Source organism: Drosophila pseudoobscura, chromosome X (genome assembly GCF_009870125.1).
Source record: "Drosophila pseudoobscura strain MV-25-SWS-2005 chromosome X, UCI_Dpse_MV25, whole genome shotgun sequence".
Lineage (NCBI taxonomy): Eukaryota > Metazoa > Arthropoda > Insecta > Diptera > Drosophilidae > Drosophila > Drosophila pseudoobscura.
The window spans coordinates 20,126,779-20,149,731 of record NC_046683.1 but is presented as its reverse complement, the minus strand read 5'-3'; the positions used below and the strand labels follow the sequence as shown (position 1 = coordinate 20,149,731).

At 43.6% G+C, this 22,953-nt stretch overlaps 1 long non-coding RNA gene across 1 annotated transcript; it reads right to left on the bottom strand.

Moving 5' to 3' along the window:
- Positions 1-1,951: 1,951 nt before the first annotated feature.
- LOC117184845 (uncharacterized) lies at positions 1,952-2,792 on the bottom strand. The gene is made up of 2 exons (XR_004470311.1): positions 2,629-2,792; positions 1,952-2,558 (listed from the first exon to the last, which is right to left on the bottom strand). It is a non-coding gene; the product is annotated as an uncharacterized lncRNA (long non-coding RNA).
- Between the last annotated feature and the right edge of the window lie 20,161 nt (positions 2,793-22,953).

The following is a 22,953-nucleotide window of genomic DNA, read 5'->3' as shown; positions in this document are numbered from 1 at the left end:
CACCAGTTACCACACCCCCTGGCGGATGCCACCGAAAATTTTCTTCAGCGTTTGTGCTGTAGACTTCTGTCGTCGTTCATGTAAATCAGGCCAAGCGACAATTAAACGCGCCAAGCACGACAATACTTAGAGCTAATGGGCATGGACATGGACATGGACCTGAACTGACATCAGTGTCCGGGTGTCAGCAAAGAGGAGAAATAATAGGTGGTGGGGTCCTTGGCGCTTCCGTTGTCATTTCCGCTGGCTCGCCGAAAAGTATAAACAATTAAATTTTAATTAGAAATCGCATCGTTTGACGTGCGACATGGAAATCGACACGGACAGACGGACAGCGGAGACTGAGGCAGCAAAATGTCAATTGCCAATTGACAGTTACCAGTACCATCCTGTTGGGCGGGGCTCACTCCTGCCCTTGACACGCCCCTACAGCAACCGCGTATCGGATCTCCGACTATGGATGCTTATCCATGTGCAAACAATCCAGTATACATATGCTAACGATTTAGTTTGCAGATATTATTTCTGTTTGCAGATGTACATACTTACTAGACACAGACACACTAGTCAAAATCCAACCACTTTATCATAAAGCTTCCATAGTAACGAAATATAGATGGTTGGATTTATTGCGAGGGCCTCTAATGTCGTGAGTGATTTGCTGCAGCTTTGTTGGTTAGATAATAGGTAATTCTTTATTTGATTTCAAAGTTATATTTATTCAAGAATCATATGGCCGAGTGGCTCCCATGCAGGTGTCTTATTTGCGTGCGAAACAAAGCAATGTTAGCCAAAATCTCACAGTCACAGACTCGTACTGAGACGTCACATTTGGTGTCACAATGCAGGTGTCCAAAGCCCTCACGGTCTGGATGCAGACGCAACACTTTTGGACAGCGACAGTGCCCGCCTCTGTACTGCATCATATTGCAAGTTGTACTAAAAAATATTATGCCAAACACACTGCATGAATGCATTACAGGTCATAGGTTTGTTTGAAGATATCGACTTATTTTACTCTAGCATAGGTATATTATCGATCGATCGATTAACGATCTTTTTCGCTGACTATCATTGATCACAATAATTTAGCAAATTGATCATTTTCCAAATCGTTATACAACTCTGAAGTGTTTCAATGGTTATGGCTAACGAGCCAAACTATTTCCAAAGTGGACGAAAAAACCCGATCAACCCGCACAGTGGGGCCTAAGGTCCTTTCAGTTTGCTAAATTAATAAAATCTGAACAAATAAAGATATTTTCATGAAATGAACTGTCAGTGAAAGAAAAAACTTCTTAAATATGTGGGCTGCTTGAGTACATGGTGATATAATACATTGGCCAGAATAGAATACATTGTTAAAGTTGAACTTTAAAAAGACAGAGAGACAGAGAGCATGCATCAGTCGTCGGCTCCTATACCAATATTGAAAAGGTTACATAAATCATAAGACTGCATATATAACACATTATTCAACACATCTCAAATCACAAAAAGTTAATGAACATATCGCACACGTCTTGCGTTTCTAATTTCATAATTTTTAAGGAATACAGAAATACAAAGAAAATAAGTTACAGATAAAGCAAGTATAGGATAAGTATAATCCGTGCTTAATCGTGGTTTTCCTTACAGCACTGACTGGAAATATCAGTATCAATATCAATATCAAGAAATATCAAAAAAATAACCGCCTAAATTGAAAATTCAAATGGAAAATATTTGATTAGGTTTTATTTTATTTATTTTACTAAAGAATATAAATAAAGTGTTTAGGCCATCATTGGGCTAATTGGGTCTTCGCCGCTTTCTCGGTAGGGAATCCCTGTTATTGTAGATCTTAGTGGTCCAGTGGTCAAGCTTGACCAAGGCATTTTAGAGTCTGCTCATGAATGCTGCTTATTGGCACGGTCTCCGTTTTAGAATTGGAAAAAAAAACGCAAGAAAATTGAGATATACATTTATTCGTTCTATGTTCTACGTTGCATGTTAAATTTGGATACATCTGACCTTTAACATATTCATCTCAGACAGGAACAGGCACAGGCAGAGGTACAGTCATAGACATTACATTTCCGTTTTCGGCTGCTTGGTTATTTATTGGCCACCTTCACCACTTTCCAATGCCCGAGCACATGACCGGGAGGACCACCTCCTGAGTGTGGGCGAGGTGCTCAAAAAGTGCTTGTAAATTAAACGGGCTGACAGTTAATAGAAAACCGAAAGCCTCTCATTTGCCCCATTTGCGGTCGGCGCTTGATAAACTCGGCACTTGGTCGGTTTGATGGATTGCCAGCTTAGTTTTATCCAGTTAACGGCTGCAGTCGACAATTTATGGTCCCCCACTCCCCACTCCTAGCGAAAAGGTGTCGAGGGCATTGCCAGACCCATAAAATACTTACCAGTACCTTCTGAGGTGTCGGTGTGGTGGGTATGGGTGCGAGTGCGGCTTCGTATTTAAGTGATTGGTACAAATTTTAATGCCCAAATTGTGGCTAATGAAAATGTATAAAATTTGGCTGATGATTTGTGGATTTCCTTGAGCTCTTTTCTTTCTGTAACGGCCATAAAGATTACAGTTAATCATAATATAAAAAAGAACAGCCCTGCTCGACACTATATTACCCGGTACTCAGTTTGAGTTATGCAACGTACACAATATATTTCTGTAAAACTGTACTCAATTACTCGCACCCATTATTCAGCCAATTACACTATGCAACACCATATTTACGCCTCGAACCAAACCGACTTTTTTGATAGATTTGGGGCTTTAAAATTTTGACTTTTAAAACTCAGGAAAGGTCGAAAAAATACATTATTTGGGCCTCGTTTAAGGTATCGTTCTTACCGCATTTTACCGTTTTGTACCGTTCGAAAATTGTTGTTTCCATAAAATATAAAAATAGAGCTTTTGTAACGGTATTTAAGGATCAAATGTAGTGTTGAGAGGGTTGGTCACACACAAAAACTATAATTCATTAAAAAATCGTAAAGCCCCAAATGCTTCAGAAAAAGTCGATCTATGTTTTCTTTCCGCGGCTACAGGCTCCATCACTACAGATGGAGGGACTGCAGACGGTACGGCGTCTTGTAATGAGGCACCCGGTGTCGCCCAAAAGGACCTTTCGCGGAAGGAGGCCAACATCAATATTGACACGGTAATCAATAAAATAAAAGGCTCGATCTATTCTGTCTAACACTTGCGGGTGGCTGTCTAAATGCGGTTCCGGATAACTTGAGCAGAGGGACCTTGGATCACCAATACCCTGCCCTGGAGAGCGTTGTATCCTTATCCGTCCTTGCGGCGAGACTATCGTTTAGTTTATAAAAGGGATTAGCCAGTGTCTGGCTTACTGACTGCGCTCTAACATAAGATAGTTTAGGGAATGTTTGTGCTCCAATGTGCATAAGTGTAGATCCACGAATACCGATTGTTTGGGTCTTTGAAATTCCCATGAAGAAACGGGACTACCGTGAATATTCCGTCCGTGTTTTGATTTTAGCGGAATCGCTTTTCGTACCCAAAAATATTCATAGGAAATGACGATTTATATATGTATTTGCATCAGAAATGGCTTGAATGTCCTCGGGGGAACTGCTTCGCTTAGTCTCAGTACTATTCTCAGCCAAGGCTCCCTGTGCAACTGGACTCGGACGCTAGCCTAGATCGCAGTGCATCATAGTTGCAGCATTGAAAATGATTCTTGAACCGAGTGTCTCAGATGCCCGGAGGTTGTGCAAAAGAGTTTTGAAAAACCGATGGGCCCGACAGTGTTGACAATGTTCGTTGCTGACCTAGGTTAAGCCAGAGGCATCAAATTTCCTGTTGTCTGTCAGATGACTTGCGAGGTAGGTCCCGGCCACGGATTCAGCTGTGGCTGCGCCCCGCGCTATCTTGCGGCGGATGGGGGATGCGGGATTGGGGCAGGCAGCGGAGCATGTAAGTCCGCCCTCCTGGTCCCTGCCTACGTGGATGTTTATGGGGTGGCCACTAAATTTATATAACAATAAAATATGATTTTTTCCTTCTTCCTAAGAATGTGGCTGTGGGTGGCAGGCGGGAAGGGGGTAAAAGGGCGGAGAGCGTATCTGAAAGGAAAACACAAAAAGAAATTAAGGAACTGGCCGGAACCCAAAAGGACACCAAGTCAGAGAAATCAGGGGGGCGAACAACAAACAACAACAAATGTGTATATACTATATAAAAAAACGAGAGCAAACCCCACTTGGGTATTGAAAATCGGCGAACTGGCAATACTCTATCCTCGTATAAAGGTCTGGGCCAAATTCATTGAACATTCGGTTATCTGTAGGCTTGACCTACTTTTCAGTGTACTCTACAAATAATCCTGCTGCTCCCAGTACTCCCAGCAGCCGTCAAAGCGATAATCCATGTATCTTTTCCCGATCGACGGAAGGAGGTGGGCTGGGCAATGATCATTATGATCATATGTACCGATCAGATGTTCCGATTCTTTCGAGAGATATATACATGCAACTGATTGGAAATATCAAATATAATAAGACTCCATTATATGTAGTCCACAATACTAGTGCTCGATGAGCCTCTAGGAGCCGTGCGGGCTTAACTTATGGAGTATTTAACCTCCATAATCTTTCATTTCATCTCAAGAGCCGTCTCACGGAAAAGCTGATATGCTCTCCAGGCCCAAGGGCATGAGGATCCAACAAAGCATAGAGTAAATATTACAAAAATGTATTACACAAGACCCTCCGCACTGCACCGCACCCACCGCCTGCCACGCTGAGGAGGCGCTGAAGAAAAGGGAAAATGGCAGACGTGACAAAAATGCTTAAGTGAAAAGTTACGAGCGAGCGGCGGAAATCGCTTTTCCGCTGCCCTTCCACCCCTGCATACGAGTACTGCTTCTGCTACTGCTCCTGCTCCTGCTGCTGCTTCTGTTTTCCTTTTCTTTATTTTATTTTGGTTGTTTTCATACCCCTCTCCTCTGTGCCGTACCCATCCAAAAAAGTTGTTTCGCACATTTCTGCCGCTTCTTCCTCCATCTTCTCCTCCTGCATATAAGTATTTCCTCTTCTTCCCTTTTTGTGCGTAACGTTTTTGTTTTGCTCTCTCGCAGCTGCTTAATATTTTCTTGTTTACGCTTTGTCCGGGGGAGTGCGGAGGGGGAAGGGGGCTGGTGTAGTGGGTGTAGTGGATGGGCCAGAGCGGTTGTTCATCATCCTGCCCTGCCCGCGCTCCTGGCTCTGGCTGGCGCTGCTGTCAAACTTTTCACGCACGCCTGCAGCCGGCAAGCGATTTCCCGGCACGGGTTGAAGACGCGCACCAAATCGATTTCCGCTTCATTATGCCACCGCTTATGATGCTCCCCGTAGAGAGCCGCAGACAGAGCCGAATAACGTGCTTCCACGAGTTCGTGTCTGTGTATGTGTGTGTGTGTGTCTGTGTGGGTGTGTCTCTGCGGGTGTGTATGAGAGAGCGTGCAGAAAGGCTGGGAGAGCACTTCAAATCATATCAATCATCTTTCAGAAACACTTTGCCCATACGCTCTCGCTCCCACTCTCTCCCCTACCCCCCACAAGAGCAAGTAAGACGTCGCTGAAATATTTTGCCTCACTTACTCACATATGTAAACACACGCACATGTCAGTGACGACTAGAGATGGTCGCGGGACGCGGCTCTGGAATTTGAAAGCACGCAACCTGGTCGCGCTCCTCCGCATTGTCCGTCGATAAGTTATTTATCGTGAAGAAATGCATGGAACACCACCCGGCTAAGGGAGCTCCCCATCCCCATCCCCATCCACATTCGAAATTCACACTCTAAACATTCATTTATAGACGTACCTTTGTGTACTTTTAATTGTTTATAATTTATCTCATTTTACTCACAGGGATATACATAGGTATTTATGGTACCATTATGGTACCATTGCAATAAATAAATTGCTACCATGTGAAGTACTACTATTTGTCAAAAAATACATTTGATACACATTTGATACATTTTGATGGGAAATTCCACTTTCATCACTTAGTGGTAGGGTTCTCCCGGTCACGCACAAACTTGAGTCCCGACCATGGCCATCTCTAGATAATAGACCGAAAATTCGTTGTTTGTTTGTTTTTGCATGCCATTCTCCGTTACATTACCCCTCCCCCACTCCCCACTCCCCCTCTCCCCAAACTTCCACTCACGCACCCTTCCGCTATGCTGCTCTGTGTGTTACTTCGGGGCCGCTTTCATGTCATTTTTCAAGTTTACACAAAATATTTCAAGTGTTTGATGTCTTTTGCACCCGAAGCGCATCAATTTCCCGTTGTTTCATGCTTTCCCCGTGCTCCGCGATACATCACATGGCGCTGCCTCCTCCTTGGGCTTGTCTCAAGCCGACCATTGCCCGGGGGCTAAGGTTAGATCCAGGCACAGCTGGGGTGCAAGTTCGGGCTTGGGTTTTGCAACTCAATTATAAAATGTAGGCCCAGTGCCAGAGAGAGAGAGAGAGAGAGAGAGAAGGGGAAAAAATGTGCATACCCGTATACAAATTTGGCGGCGTAAATCCATAATTGCATTTGTTGCTCAACGCCTCAGTCAGGGGGCTTGGCGGTACACAGTAGATCCCTTAACAAAAAGAAAAACCTTGCATCCATGTTTAGTGCTCGTTTCCAGAAACGATTTCTCCAGCATTCCATCAAGGCCTCCAGCTGTTGAAGGTCATCCGGGCGATTCCCGGGCGAAAGCGTTTCCGGGGCCAGCCAGCGCGATGGGCAGGACTTTTTTATATGCATTTCGTTGCATTCCCACTTCAATTTGAACGTGCAATGTATTTTTAAGCACTCAACTCGCTGGTTGGTTTGAATGGCGATGGCGACGGCGATGGAGATGGAGGGACTTGTCGCTGGCAACAATTGCCAAGTGCAGCGGCGAGGAATGATCATCATCATCATAAACCACATCATGATGATTGCCACTTGAGCGCGTTTTTGTGTCGAGCTTTTTTCTCGCATAGCCTCGCTTTCCCACATCCCCATCCACATCCACTGCCAGTGCACTGTGCACTGTGCACTGTGCACTAGCATACTTTCCTGCTGTCCTCTTTCCCTCGTTTACTGATTCTTTGTGTTTCTGTGTTCCTGTTCCAGCTTGCCAATGTGCGTGTGTATGCGTCTGTGTGCTTGTCTGTGTGTGCACGCGGAGTGTGGTCATTTATTTGTTGATACTTTATGAACTGCGTCCGTTTCGTTTTATTTTCTGTAGCTTTGTAGCTTTCGAGAGCAAAATAAGTGCTGCATAAATTGGACCCACACAAGCGATTGTCTATGTGTACTATGTGGGCGATTGGTGGGCGATTGGTGGGCGTGGCCAGTCAAAGACCTTTACGTTGAAGGTCTCTCAGTCAGCTCGAGTACGATCGTTGGATGATCATGACATAGTATTGATAATACTTACTTGGAAAAATAGTTTGGTCGCACTGAGTGCTTGTATCTTTGTATCTTTCGGGTGTTAAAAGTCACGTTTATAATTAAGCATATATCTGTATTTGTTGAGCGAGGTCTGCTATGTTCTATTACGTACATAGAGTGACCATAGAGTACCACTGAGCTACTCAGGAGGTTAACGAAACGAGTCAATTACCAGCTATGGAATGAGTGTCAGTGTTTCTTTGCTGGAGATGGGGACAGTGGGTTTTCCATTAGGTATTCTCTAACAGAAAGCAGAAATATTTATTTAAAACTATCCTCTCAATGGTTTGGGGCACAGGCAAACAAACAACAGAAAACAGAAAGCAGTGCACACACACACACACACACGTATGAGTACTCCGAATACTGCGAAACACGTACGGCACACACACTCGCCTGCTTAGAATCTCTCCCCCACCTGGCCGAAAATTCGATAATTTGAAAGTAATTCGTTTAAAGAAATTTACGTGATTTGCTTAACAACCAAACAGTGTGCGCATTGTACTTGAGGATTGATGGCCTCCCAGTCCCAGGAGCAGACCTGGGGAAGGCCTCTGGCCTCTGCGTTGAGTAAGTTGGAATTCCCTGGAATTGAGTTGTTCAATGACAGGCCATATTTTCGGGGGCGTGATCTCCTTGGCTGGTTAATAGTATGTGAGGAGCTTGCGTGCCGGAAAATTATTGCCTAATCACTGCTCAGGGCACCTATTCGGCTCATCCCCGGAGGTGGGTAGTGGTGGGTTGGTTGGCGGTCACTGGAATCACTGGAAGGGGGAGTCCAGGGGCTATGCCATTGGTGACTGAGCAGCGAAAGTAGCCGTAAGTAAAAGTTTCTTTCTGTCCTGCATTTTCCCCAGCTTTTCCACCCAATTTCGGGGCAAAAGAAAATTTGTAGGCTATAGAAAGTTTTCCGTCTCCTGACCGAGCGTTGGCGTAGAACTTTCCCACATACTTTGCACACCCTGTAGTGTTGAGCACAACGGTATGCTCAATTGGTTAACTTGAGTGGAAAAGCCATGCCACCTTTGGTGTGTGTCTGGAAAATGGTGGGAGCGATGCCATCTAATCGAGGGAGTGTCAAACTCCCGAAAATGGATAAATCAACCTTAAGACTCACAGATCAAGAGACATGGTATTCTATTCTATTATGTATATGCTCGTATAGAGAAGAATTGATAATAATCTGTAAATCTAATCTATAAATAATATCCTCCTAGCGGGACTATGAAATAATTTGTATTGTAATATTGAAAGTTGGTCATTGGCTTTTAGGACGCGGGTATCTCATAGTCGAAATATCTGTCCCTAGCGTTCCTCCTTCGTCTATATTTATACATATATATCTCTATTTATGTTTGTATGTACGTAAGCCTACACTGTCTTTTTTCTCGCTTAGTTTATCTGTTGTATAGTGGCCCTGCGGCAGGCAGACAGAGGCGTGGCATGTGCAAAAGTTTTCGTTGTGCGCTGAGCTCCCAAAATAAACAGGCAACAATGCCAACGAGTGGCAGGCGGTTAAGCTGACGGATTGTGGGCGAGGAGACACGGGTGGCAGTGAGAGGCGCCCGGGATCTGGAAGATAAAGCGCTGAAAACTTGAGGCCGGCGGGAAGCAGTCGACAAAGTCGCTCCACGGCAGCGGCAGCGGCAGCGGCAGCGGTAAAAGCACACAAATGAAAACAAATTGTGCTTTATATAATTTCCATTAGGGTTACCCATGCTTAACCGGGTAACGCTCTCCCGGACGATGAGTCAGCGCACAGTGGTGCCTCAGCGGAAATGTGCTGAAAAAGTCATTATTCGTGGAGCGGAGCCCTTTTAACCATATGAGCATATATCTGATACAGAATTTTTTACAGCTATACAAAAAGCAATCGTTAAGAAAATCGTTTATTTTTGGAGATATTGCCATTCAAAGTTGACCATTTTTTCAAATGCCAATTTTAGGTGGAATAAAGAGTAAACTATGTATTGTATGATTCCGAGTTGATTCTGTTGTCTAGCTCTTTAAATGTCTTTGAATACCTCTATGACATACATTGTAGTTCTTCGAAGTATCCGTTCAGGAGTTATTAATTTAGCAAGCTGAAATGACCGAAGGCCCCACTGTGCAGCGCAGTGATGAGGCAGCAAAATGCAGGGGGCAAGAACGAGAGAGGTGACGATGGCCGCGAAAGCGACAAAACTGCGAATATCCGTAAGAGAATAAAGCATAAAGTAACTAGAGATTTCCAGTCACTCCGTGACTGGAGGTGTCGTTACAGTGGTATGCTCTATTCACAAGGTTGATTACAAAGCAATTGAGTTGCCTGAAGAGAGACTGCAACAAAAAGTGAAATAACAGAGATATGGAGAAATGAAAGAGGGAAAGGGGATCTATTTTTTTGGGATAAATGTTACAGAAGCAGAATCGAGCCGAAATCGATATTTTTGAATACTTTTGAATACTTTAATACTTTATTTACTCTTGGGTAAATCGAAATAAATTCTTTTTAAGCCGTGGAAAATAATCTTTTAAAACTGCCCATCGATTTTTAGCGCTCAGGATAAACCATCTCCCACTCTGTAAAGTACATAATATTATTTTCGATCAGCGAAAATAGGCGAGTCGATATTGCTTCGACTTCCTGTCTGACCGGCTTGAAAAGAAGTGGGTTCTTTAAACCAACTCGAATCCAGAAGGTGCCCATCTCGAGTACCCCTGATTTGCACAATATATAGATGGCAAGACAAAATTGAAATATTAAGCCAAACAAATCAGGCAGGCATTCGACACGCGCGGCATTTATCAGTAGATGGCTGGAGAACGGTTGGGGAACAGCAAACGGAAACGGAAACGGAAACTGGCGAAAGGGCTGGCAGTGCCTGGCGGCAGTGATGACGATGACTAGGGCGAGAGCGGAGCGGGAGCGGGAGCGAAGCTGATGATGCTGGCTGGCATCGTCATTGCCACGGCCAGTGCCATGGCCAAGAGTGAATCAGGACGAGCTCACGCGGCTATTGACGTTGAGCAACGCTTATTGGCGTACTTAATCCTTTTGGCAAATTCCAATAAATTACCAGACCGGGGACAGCGCCATCACAGCCAAAAACAACAAACAACAAGCAACAACCAACAACCAACAACCAAACATTATCCTCTGGGAGCCATGCCAAAAAAGGAACAAAACAAAATACTCGTAAAACGGCAACAGCAACAGCAGCAGCAGCAGAAAAAAAATCATCAATAGGCCATGATGAGTTTCTGATTGCAAAGCACAAAAAAAGAGGCAAAGAACCCAAGGCAAGAGCATGGGATGGGAAACAGATGGATGGAGACGGCTGACAGTCGACCGTACTGATACCGATGATGACTCGATGGCTCCCTGATTGTCCGAACGATGCGGCCATGTCACACGGGTTAGATGGAGACGGGAACGAGAATGCCTCTGGAGTCAGGCCTTTTGGATTGGCACCGAGATTGGTGTGGACTATGGGGCAGTCATCAAATTGAACTGACGTTTTATGTGTCCGGGTGCCTACCTTGAAGTCGAAGTCAAACTTAAATTGAATGCCCGTCTTCAGACCCGCTGGAGTCCTTGTCCTTGCCACGAACCCTACTGCTCCCTTCTTTCTTTCTCTGTCCCGTCTGTTGATTTATTTTATGGGCATTGGGCTCTGGCTTATCTCTGGCTTTCCCTGTTCCTTCCATCTCCATTCCGACCATTCCGACCCCAAAACCTTCTTTTCCAGCATCTACTTACTTGTCTTGTCTGCCGTTTTTATTGTAAATACTTTGCATATTTTTGATTGGCTTCCCGACCCCGTTGCGAAATAAAAAAACAATAAGAATCCTTTGTGCTAGGGGTTGGACTTCCCTTAATTTGGTGGGCCTTCAGCCCCCTCTTGCCCCCATCCCTTTTCCCAGTGTAGCCCCTCCTTTCGACGGGCTGGGGGACTCGTTTGGATTCGTTCGGATTCGTGTGCCAAGGATCCAAGGATCCGGAAATACAGATCGCTTTATTATGGCCTCAATCTCTTTTCGATTAAAGAATCAGTTTGCAATCGAAGAAAATGCAGCCTAAGAATCTAGGATCTCTAATTAATAAAGAAGTTGATACTTAATATTCTTCGAGAGCTGTTCCATCCGTATTCGTATATGTGTACATACATACGTATACGTAATCCGTCTTATTGAAGTCTCAAGGTCAAGGGCAAGTCGCGCCTGTCTGTCAGGGTTCCAGAGTGCTGCTCCATTGTTGACAATTTTGGCTGCGAATTTCGCTGGCCATTGAAAAATCAGTCTCACTTTGATGATAAAAATGTTTTGTGAATTTTCTGCCCGAATGGACATTCTGGCAATTAATCATTAGCGAAAACCCCCGCTCCCCTCCCCCGCACGGGTACATAACTTTTGCCTAAAAGGTTTACCCACTTCCCAGACCCCCATCGCCACTTAAATGTGTACCCCATGCCGGCCTAGCCGACACCCTCGCGAGGCGAACCTGAGGATGATAAATTACACGAGCGGAACATTACGCAGAGTTCCTTTCCCTTTCTTCGCCCCGCTCAGCCTTCGGTACGAGTGCTTCTGGAAAACAGCTAAGAAACGAAGTTTCTTTGGAAGGTTTACGGATCATCAGCGACAACGAGGTAGGAGCCTCTGTCTCCCATGATTACTAATTGAATGGCATAGATATGATACGGATATGCTCCTACGAGCCTGAGGAGCCCGAGCCATTCTCGGCCCGGCGTTGACAGCCGTGAAAATCAGGTTTCAAGAACTGTTGCCCCTGATGGATTTGCCTATTTGCCCGTACCTGATTAGTATTCCCGAGCTGTTTGCTGCTCAGTGCCTTGTACTCTGTGCCTTTTACTCTGTGCCTTGTGCTTGGCATCTGCGTTCAGCCTTGAGACTAATTTAACGCTAAATTACGAGTTTTGGAGGCGAATTTTTGATTTACCGGCCACGTTCTCGGCAAATGTAAATAGAAAGATGTGGAAAGATGAGTTGAGACAGGAAGGAGAGGCGAGGCGTTGTCGTTGATTGATTTGCTTCTGGGAATTCCTTTCAAATTGTTTACCCTTTCCCTGCTCACTGCCAGATCTCCGTTCTTGGACTGCTGAACATTGACAAAGTTCAGGGCTTTGGCACATTAATTAAGCAATGCTGAAACCACTTGAGCCACAAGCATAGTGGCATAGAGAGTGAGCACAATAATATCCATCTGCGGTTCAGGTGGCAGGACGAGCGCAAGAAGAGCCGGAGGAAGGCAGCCTGGTTGAGACATCGTTTCGGCAACAAAAGCCAACAAAAGGCAACAATTCTTACCCACTAATAAAGAATAATATGACTGCCATAAAACTCAATTTATTACCAAAATGTCGACAGGCCGCAGCCCCAAACCCAGACCCAGCCCACACCCAGACCCAAATACAGACTCCGACATCCTCCCGGTGCGTATTCGTGTGTGTGCCACTGTGTCTCTGGCTCTGTGTGTGTGTGTGTGTGCGAGAGAATTACGAGTGCAGGAGAACGGAAGCAAAGAGCAGGATGAATACGAAAAGGAGAACGAATGACGTACGGAAATGGGGAAACAGAAAAAGTTTATGCTGCCATTTTTGTTTGGCAATTTTCTATTTCTATGAGTATTTCAATTCCAAGGCGTCGTTTTTATTTGCATTTGGTGTGGGAAAAATGTGCGCGACTCGCTGCGACCAGGACAGAGCCTTTCACTTTCTCAGTCTTACCCTGCAAGTCGGTAACAACAGAATTTAAGAAAATCCACTCAGTCTTCACGCGTCTTCAAAGCTTACTTTAGTATAGTATATATGTATATATAGTATATACGCATACGCTTTGTCTCTTTTTATTTTTAATCACGACCTCTGGCACAGGAAACCCCGTAATTTTTTTAGTGAAAAAAGGAATTATGGCTTTATGCCATGCCCGGAGTCCAGCGACCGACAGTCTCCAAGGCGACGCTGCCAATTACTAGACTAATCTGATAATCTGCTCATGTTTGAAAGAGATTTCGCGGACTTACTTCCATTTTCCACGTCTGATTAAAATAATGGAATTTCTGTGGGAATGTCAAACGAGGCCAACAAATTACAAGTGAATAATAACACATTCCTATACACTTTTTCCCACTTAATATTTATAATAAGTAATATTAATATTTATTTATTTAATTAAATATATTACATATTATGTATATTTAATTTAATCAATTTAATAATTTAATTTTCATACACTTTCACTAGCTTTAATCCGAAAACTGAAAATATTAATGATCTGGAAATAAGCGAAAGTTCACTTTTTTTTTGGTATTTTTCGGTATATTTATGGTAATGTTTACCTTTACTATTTTCTCCTATAAAAATATGATTCTTGATAAAAGTTTTTCCTCAAAGCCTCTCCTAAAAACCAACTTAGTTGTTTTTACGGAAATATGAAGGGATTTTTGAGAGAACGTAAGGTGAAAAAAGTAAAAAAAAAACGCTTGTACTGTACGACCGGTACTGAATTCCATTTAAAAAACACCAAAAGAGAACCCTCCTTTAAAATAAATGAACTGCTGTAGAAGCTTATTTTCCATTTCGCAGAATTTTAAATTTTACTAGATTAAGCCAAAGTCCATTTCTATCTCGCGTACGTTGGCAACCACATGTTTATTGCCATCATTACGACCATCAAATTGGAGCTAATCGCAAAAAAAACATGGAGTACATTTTTGCTTGCTATATTTTTTGAACATCAGAGCATACGTTGGCGATCCGTGGAAATGCGCATATATTGTACAATGGAAGAACGATTAGTGCGAGTATTCAACTTGTTAGATATTCTTCGATTTTTAGAAGAGGGATTCCTTAACAGTTTCCTCTATTTAACAAGTTAATAAGTCCAAATTTTGTTCCATTTGTCCATGACGTGGATTGTAACTCTCTGGCCTGCATTAAGCAGAGAAAGCGTCATCGTGGACCTGGGGATCATCTTCCGACTCGTCTTATGATGTCCCTATCTCGCGGTTCTAAGCAACGGTGTTCTCTGAATATAATAATAATTCAAGGGGTAAAGTCCCCTGAGCACACGCCTCGATCCAGTGAAATACGACACAAACAGAGCAAATCCTCTAAAAACTGGTACGACCTGCAGCGACGGGGTATCCATCGATGGTTCAAGGCTGTGTTACCGTGCACACATACATATACTCGTACGTATCTCTGAGATGGTTCCTCGTCTTCACCGTCTTCACCGTGTTCTTCTTTTCCTTCATTTTCATCTTTGTTCAGTCATTTTATTTGCCGTTTTCTTTATTTCCCATTTCTGGTGCTGCTGCTGTTGCTGTTGCTTTTTGTTTTATTACTATTATTTTTCTTTTTACAGCTGCTATTTGTTGCTTTTTGAGATGGGGTCGGTCGGTGTCGCTGAATTGTGTTGGCCAGTTGCTGGGCGCATTCACCGGCCGCTTAGTGGCCACAAATTTGGCTGACTTGCCAGTCGCCACAGGAATGAACTAGGCATGGAGATGCCCCAGTCTCAGGGGACAGGGATCGGGCGGGGGAAGCCAGAGCCTCTAAATAACAGTTTTGACCCGCTAATTCAGGACCGCAATATGCATTGTTTGTGGCAGACACTGGGTGGCAGCCAGGCAGTAGAGAGACAATCCGACAAGTGGACTGCTGTGTGAGATGGTTCCGGATAAACACACGGACGTAAGATGATTGCTGTAGGGACTTTTGGTGGAGGGAGAGCGGCTTGCCTGGACTTCCCAGTGGGCTCTCAAACTGGCAGAGATTGCCTCAGAGTACCGCCCTTTGGTGTACACTGTACAGGTGATGCTAGATTGGGTAGTCCCGATGGGTAATGGGCAACGGACAAATCAAAGATAGCCAAAAGCTGGCATGTTTTGCGGGGGGGACTGGGAATATTTATTTTATCTCTTGCATAAGGCAGACTGGCAGACTGCCAGACGGCTATGACTGAAATAGACAAAAGCTTCAATCACTTGCGGTTTTCCCCGGGACACACAGATGCGACTCGTACAAGCTCATGGCCATATAACCAGGCATTTGTGGTAGCAACGATGGAACCATTACGACCCCGATATCCATTAAAGAAGGAAAATGAAATGGAAAACCTTTTATGTTACATTAAATTTGACTGCGTGGCGGCGAGTGGCAGAGTGGGGCAGAAGAGGTCTCTAACTCCGACTCCGACTCTGAGTCTGACTCCGACTCCGTTCGAGTGCGTTGCGTTGCGTCCTTGTCAGGGCCGTGTCGTGGCTGGGGCTTGTCAAAGTTGTCGCAACATTGTGGCGCTGTCAGTGTCATTGTCGCTGCAAATTATGGCGGCCTGAATGCGTAAATGATGCTTAATTAACATTTACCCGGGCTCCAGCCAAGCGAGAGCCCTGGCATGTCTACAATGTGGCCAGGCCCCCTTCCCTTTCCCATTCCCATTCCCTTTCCCTTTTCCCTTGCCTGTTAGCGCCTCCAGTGGCTTTCACAGCTGAAATTGCAAGTTATGCGCGTTTACAAGCCGAAAATAGGGGGGAACAACAAGGGGAAATGGAAACAGCCCACCAGTGAAGAAGGATGAAGCACAGCAGAGCAGGGCCAACGGGAATGTACGGCGACGTACGGGGGGTCACATGCCACTCAAAGGACATTCAGGTGATGCGGAGCGCATCGTGAACAGAAAGACGGAAAGCGACAGCCACAGAGGTAGAGGCATGTACGAATAACAAAGCCTGCAAACGGACCGAAACGACCCGGAGACAAAGGCGGGCGCAAATGAAGAAGTTTCTGGCATCGGAACTAATTGCAGCATGCGGCATGTTGACAAAAACCCCTTTTCCCGACCCCAATTAAACCATTAGGCAAACAACCAAAAAGAAACTCGCAGAAAGTAAGCAGCACTGAAAACAGGAAATCTGCCATCGCACGCATCTGCCATGGAAAGGCGGCCAATGAAAATCACTTTGCTGAATTAGCCCCAGAGCACCACATCAGACCAAAGCGGACCAAAGTAGAGCGGATCTCACGAAGCCCGACCAAGACAGAGCAGGCCCAAGCAGACCAAAGCAGACCAACGCAGACCAAAGCTGGGCAGGCTGAGCAGGCTGGGCAGACTGGGCAGACTGGGACATGGAGCCAATGTCAACGTCAACTATGTGGCAAGCCCGACCGATGCTCGTGCTGTAGATGGCCGGACTGCCCGGGGTGTAGGTGTAGGCGGGAGAGGACACGCTTTTAATACAATTAGAGCGCTTAAGTTAAGTGCTCCCAGACTGCGCAGATGGCCAGATGCTGCGAGAGTTGTCTCCGGCCCACGCTCTCAGCCTCCTCGTCGGGGCCAACGGCACTTTAAGTTAATGGCGTAAGCACAAATAATGAGCAGAGAGGAACGTGGAACGAGGGCGGGAACAACAAAGGATTGAACTTTGTTTGGGACTGGCGACAATGGATGTGAACTACAGGTGGACCATGGAACGGGCACGGAAACGGGAAAGGGAAAGGGAACGAGATGTATTAGTTGCCGTTGGCTTAGGTCACGTTAGGTTAGGGTTAGGGTTAGGGTTAGCGTTGGGTGTGGTTATGTGAGGTTAAGTTGGGTGCAAATGAGGATACTGGCGGTGCGATTAATAACAAGTAAAGTGAAGGCAATTCAGGGCACCATTAGTGGATACCTTTGAGTACTTTAAACGTTTCGGTGGGTGGTGCTGGTGCGCCCGAAAAGTATACTATAGATTCCTCATATCGCGAGGGTAAACTGGTCTACAAAAATACAAGTTTAAGGGATACATTTTTTCTGAAGAATCAGATTTCTGCAGATAAACTTTCCAGATTCCATTCGAACACGTTTAATATTGCCAATTACGTTTAAACATAAGCAAACACCACAAACATGCATACTATTTAACTGTTCAACTTCTTTCAACTTCATTCAACTTGATTTATTCTTTAATCAATCTGAGTACACCTCACTGTTTCCAATGGCTTACAGGGTAGCACGCACACCTACTCAAACTCTTTTGTAGCTTTGCATGACATTTACACTGTAACGAGGGGCGGGCATTGTCATCGCCATCGCCCAGCCCATCTCCATGGCCTCCCCCAATCCACCAATCCACCAACACCACCATCATCGCCGTCGACGACGCTTTCGTTGTCGTCGGCGTCTGCTCCTGGCATAGTGTTAATTGAAAATTAATGGCGCAATGGCGAAAAAACTAAACATGAACATTTTCGCTGACTCGTAACGCCTTGGAATGGCCGGCAGTTGGCGCGCGTCCCGTCCTCCAGTTAACAACATAACAGTAGAAAGCGATGGCATAGCGAAGGGAAGGGGAAGGGTGTAGTGGAGTGCCGTGCCCGTGTCCCCCGCCTGAAGTGCTAAGCAAATCAATATTTCCATAATTAAATGCGGATGACGCGGGCTAAAGAGTCGTGGCTGAGAAAGTTGTGTGAGGGGCGGAAATAGCAGGCAAAATGGAATAAATATATTGTATATATTGGTATAGTATATATATACTCGTATATATATATATATGTATATTAAATGGAGCAAAAAGAATTTTCAGACCAGCTTTTAATTGTGATTAATTGCGAATTTCTGTACCCTCATCACCATCTGTGCCCCGTCCTTTTTCGTCCTATTGCTCCCGATCCGACTCTGCTCCTCTCCACCCGTCCATTACCCCGTCCTTTCTATATATATAAGTACATAAATACGTACATATGTGTGTGCCATATTTCAGTACAAAGTGTGCTTACAGATCCGCACTTGCAGAGCAGCAATATCTTAGAGACGAAAGGAAAAAAACAGATGGAGAGATGAAAATCCTGATCAAGAAAGTATCGTGTGCGTCGGGTTTCTATTCAAATTCCGATCTGATATTTAGGCCAACTACACGCTAAGAAAAGAATGAAAAAGAGGGGCAAAACGGCGCAGAAAATGCAACGAATGCCAGGTATAGTCCACCCCTTCGCCCAATATACCTTGTAACAAAGAGCCGATTTTGTCTTCAATGTATATTGTCCTCACACGAGATGAGGTCTGGTTCGTACGAACCCTGCCATTAGCCTTGGCCGTGGACTACTGGTCCATTTTTTAGTTTCTAAAAAGCATTTTGTCTGAAACGCAAATACCATGTCGCTCTCTCTTTTTCCCACCCACACACACACCCTCAACTTTTGATCTTCTCTGAGCCAGTCGTCGCTCCACTACGAACTCTCTCACTAACACCTACACAGAAATGGGACAGGCAGTGGACTAACGGTTTATCGTAAAGAAGCACAGCTCAGAATACACTGAAAATAATATTAGGATCGGACATACATATGTATATAGTAAAATATGCGACACTTGAGTTTAAGTTTAAACGAGGGGGAACGTTGTGAGTTGCTGAGGACACCGCAACTCTACGGTTATACCCGATACTAAGTCAGTATGGCTCTCCTCCGGCAGATGGCGCTAATATTAAACGACACGACAAAGAGTGCGTGCGAGAGAGACAGAAAATCAGTCTGAGCGTGACGTCGGGCGCTGCGTAGCTACTGCAAATTGATTTGTTCCTTTTGGCTACAAAAATGATCTGATCTGATCCAGATTCACCAATCTGATAGATATGGTCATTATCTATGATTCTGCGTTTTTAGTTTTCTCAAATCTGCAATATTGTGGATGCAACAGATTTTCGTCCTTTGTGGGGGCGGAAGGGGGTGGGGCGAAATTTTGAGATATACGTTTTATAGTGAGATCTAACAGGAGTGCGGATACTAAATTTGGTTACTCTAGCTTTAATAGTCTCTGAGATTTGTGAATATCCCCAGACTTGCATCCTTTGCGGGGGCGGAAGGGGGTGTGGCAAAATTTTGAAACAAACTCGTCTCGGTCCGATATATTAGGAGTGTGGATACCAAATTTGGTTGCACTAGCTTTTATAGTCTCTGAGATCTAGGCGCTAATGTTTTACTCTAAGCAAAGCCGCCTATGCTACGTGTGTGTTAGAGAGAGACAGGGCGAGAAAAAATGAAATTGTTTTCTTGATGCTGGCTATAATAATAATACGATCCAATTCAGATTCTGCAGTCTAAAAGATATCGTAATTCTCTACGATTCTGCGTAGAGTTTTCTCGTATCTTTAAAATTGTGGATGCCACAGATTTTCGCCCTTTGAGGGGGCGGAAGTGGGCGGGGCAAAGTTTTGAAATATTTTTGTAGCAGTGACATATCACAGAAGTCTGGATCCAAAACATCGTTGCTCTAGCTCTTATAGTCTTTGAGCACTAGGCGCTGAAGGGGACGGACAGACGGACAGACGGACGGACGGACAGACAGACAGGGCTCAATCGACTCGGCTATTGATGCTGATCAAGAATATGTATACTTTATAGGGTCGGAAACGATTCCTTCTGGACGTTACACACATCCACTTTCACCACAAATCTAATATACCCCAATACTCATTTTGAGTATCGGGTATAAAAAAGGTTTTATTCTTTCACTTAAACTTAGCGTACAATGGTTAGTTAGTTCCCCGACGATGACTGAGGTCCGATGTCTTGAATGGAATTAACTTGGATGAATTCTCCGACGATGTCGCGATTGACGTTTGTCTTGAACAGAACTGACCTGCCTTCTTAGATGTAGACTATTTATATTATGATGCTAGGTTTGGGATAGACAAGGGTATGCGGAGCATGGACTATAGATATGTCACTCCCTCATTGTTAGATTTAAGCCTGTCCTCAGGCGATTATCCTTGGATATAGTTCAGGTGCGTCTAAAACTGTGCCTTCTACGGATTCCTCGTCTTCGTCTAAGGATGTTTCTATGTGCGGGTCGGTTTTAGGCTTAAGATTAAACAATTTGTAGCTTAATCCTATTATGATTATGACAAATAGTAGTATTAAGCTTACATGTAATACATTATTTAATCGCGTATTTTCTATTACGATTTCTTTGGTTTGCAAATAAGACAGTGGTTCAATTTTTGTTACGTTATTGTTGATGTATGTACATGCTTTGTGAAAATTCTGGTATTGAGTTGGATATTAAGAATTCATTTAATTGTACACTGCAATTACATATGTATTTTTATTAATGCGTTACCTTCTACTTTTATTTCTTGGTTTAGGCAATCTTGGTTTAATATGGTTTTTGGTAATTTCCAGGTTAACAATATATTGGGTTCTATGAAACTTATTTGAAAGTTTTGGTGTGCTTTGGTGCATGGACAATTTGTTGCTATTTGTTTGACTATTCCTGATATACATTCGTCATTTATTTTTCGTTTTGATTCTTTCTCATATACGTCGTTTTCTAGAACGTAATAATTGTTTTGCGTTAGGTCAGTGAGAATGTTATCATCTTCATCTGGATCTTGCGGTGGTCTTGCGACAACACTGCTCCTAATGCAATGTTACTTGCATCCGTTGTTACCGTGAACATTTTGTTGAAATCTGGGAATGCGAGGATGGGGTCTGAGGTGATAAGTACTTTCAACTTTTCGAAGGCCTCGACGTATTTTTCCTCGGTTGGGTCTATGACTGCTCGTTTCTTTAATTTGAGTGTCATTGGTTTTGCTGTATTAGCAAAATTGGGAATGAATTTCCTATAAAATCCGCATAAACCTATGAATGATTTTATTTTTGTGGTTGTATTAGGTATTGGGAAGTTTATATTTTCTTTGGATTAGGAACTATGTAGTTGTTACTACATGGCCTAGGAATTCCGTTTCTTTCTTAAGGAATTCACACTTATCCATTTGAAGTTTGAGGTTTGCATCTCTCAACGTTCCAAAGACCCTTTTAAGAGACAACAAATGTTCTTCCAATGATGTGGAAAAGATAATGATGTCGTCTAGATACACAAGGCAATCTTTGAAAATTAAATCTTCTAACAGATTGTTCATTCATCTTTGAAATGTGACGGGGACAGTGGTTAACCCAAAAGGCATACGAGTAAACTCGTAAGATAGGTTCCATGGGAATTTAATGGAATCCCTTAGTTAAATCGATTGTTGTGAAATATTGGCACCTACCTAGTTTATCTAGGATTTCGTCCATTCTGGGCGTAGGCAATTTATCCTTGATTGTCACCTCGTTTAGTCTTCTATAATCTACTACCATACGATATTTCTGCTTTCCTGAAGCATCTATATTCTTTGGTATCATAGCAATGGGTGCACAATAGGGAGAATTCGACATACGAATGATTCCCTGTCAAATCATATCTTTTATTTGTTGGGTCACTTCCTGATCGTGTATTTGAGCATACTTACATATATGGTCGACGATATACAGGATCTTCGTGATGGGTTTTAATTTCGTGCTTTATAGTACTAGTGAAGGTCAAAATGTCACCTTCTTTATACTGCACGTCCTTAAATCCATAGAGAACTTTCTTTAGTTTCTCCTTTTCTTCGTCATTTAAATGTTCCAACCTTAGCTGGTTACATTCCCTTAATTCATTCTCTAATGCGGAAGCGAAGTACTGCTCTCCTTCAGGAGATGGGTCAAGGCACTTAGCTGTAGTTATATCTTCCTTTGAAGATGACTTATCACCTTTGTGTGCGGTCTTGCCGTCGGCAATTGCTTCTCCACTTTGGATGATTGGGTATGACCTTTCTCCTAACGTTACCGTTTCATTTCGGTAATCGATGACGGCTTTGCTGGCCATCAAATATTCTCTGCCTAAGAGTATATCATAATTTTCAGAAAAATTATGAATATAAAATTTTTGTTTTGTCGGACAATTTTTGGTTGCATTACGTGTAATGCTCTGAGTCAGACGGACGGGTCCATTGATGGTTTGGACGGTGAGGTTGTCGCTCTCGACTTTGGAATCTGTATAGTTTTCTTTTATTATATTTATTGACGATCCCGAGTTTGCGATACCTCTTAATTTTTTATTATTTACAATTATTTCTATATATGGTCTTCCTCGATTTCTTCCGAGGCACTCTGCTGAAAATTTACATCCATTTTCATATGTCCACTTTGGCTTTCCCTAGATCGTTTGACTGGCTGATTCGGTGCACTGCTACCTGCCTGAGTCCGATTGATTTGATAGTTAGTGGGATTCTGTACTCTGCCCTGGTTTAAGGAATTTCTAAATTCGTTAAATAATCCTTTATTATTTACGGCATTATTTCCTGAATTTTTTCGATTCGATCCATGATTATTTCTGGAAGTACTTGGGTTTTGATTGTTATACTCGTAATCGTTACTACTATAGCGAGGGTAATAAGTTCCAACATTCCTACGATTGTTATTTCCGTTTCTTGAGTGTTCGTGATTCTTGTTATCATTTACGAAATTTTCGTAGATTCCTAACTCTTGAGCTGATTTTTCTAGTTTAGCCATAGTAGAAATGTCTTTCTTTGCTAAAATGATTAACAGTTTATTGGGTAGAGCATATTGTATGGTATGTCTGGTGGCATTTGCCAGAGCGTTTTTAAAGATTGTCTTATTTTCTGCGCTAGTCTCCAGATTTAGTTTGCTTATTAT